General features: G+C 59.5%; 1 protein-coding gene across 2 annotated transcripts in view; it reads right to left on the bottom strand.

The window, feature by feature from the left end:
• Hps5 (HPS5 biogenesis of lysosomal organelles complex 2 subunit 2) overlaps positions 1-374 on the bottom strand; it is a 43,197-nt gene extending 42,823 nt beyond the window's left edge. The window contains exon 1 of one of the 2 annotated variants that reach the window (XM_076934660.1): positions 61-374. The gene's annotated coding sequence lies outside the window, so the exon portion shown is untranslated. The remainder of the gene's footprint in view (positions 1-60) is intronic. The other variant, XM_034486379.2, reaches the window with a different exon arrangement.
• Between the last annotated feature and the right edge of the window lie 354 nt (positions 375-728).

A 728-nucleotide genomic window follows, 5' to 3' on the forward strand; every position in this document is an offset into this window, starting at 1 on the left:
CAGAAAAATTAACGACTCGCTCATGCTTGCATTCATTCATTCAACGTTCCGAGTGCCTACCGTATTCTAGGCCCTAGAGGCCCTGCTGGAGATGAAGGATGAGCAGCAGAACAAGTCCCTGACCACAAGAAGTTCCCGTCAATCACAACTAACTTTTAAACCGCTCTGACTTTAAATCGCAGCTGTAGCTCTGGAGAAGTCCAGGAAGCAAGTTTTCCAAGCCAGGCTCATAGAATCTCAGGCTGACTAACCGGCCGAGATCCGCCCCCAAAGACCAGAGTGATCGCTTTCTTTAGCAGGCTCCACAGACACCCAACACGCCTTGACAGCGGAACCACATACTCGCTATCGCCCCGCCCCTCCCTTGCGACGTCATCTAGGGGCGCCAGGGACCAGAGGAAAGCGCTGTTAACGGCACTTCCTTGTCACGTGACGGTCACGCCCCTCCCCGCGCGTGCTCCCTCCCCCTCCGGCCGCGGTCGCGATTACGCTCCCTGCGGCCTGCAGTCAGAGAGCCGCCACGGGCCGAGGACGCGCCACCGAGCTGGACCGGATGCTCTCTAGGAAGAAAGGCGAGCCAAACCGAGTCCCCGAAACTCTCCGCCACTCGAGACCGGAGAGGAGAATCGAAACAGGCGGGAATCGGTGGGGGAGGGCGGGAGCTAGCGGAAGGTGTCATGGCGGCTGCAGTGGTGGTCACGTGCCCCGGAGGCCCGCCCTGTCATTTC

This window comes from Arvicanthis niloticus, chromosome 1, assembly GCF_011762505.2.
Source record: "Arvicanthis niloticus isolate mArvNil1 chromosome 1, mArvNil1.pat.X, whole genome shotgun sequence".
In the NCBI taxonomy this organism is placed as follows: Eukaryota; Metazoa; Chordata; class Mammalia; order Rodentia; family Muridae; genus Arvicanthis; species Arvicanthis niloticus.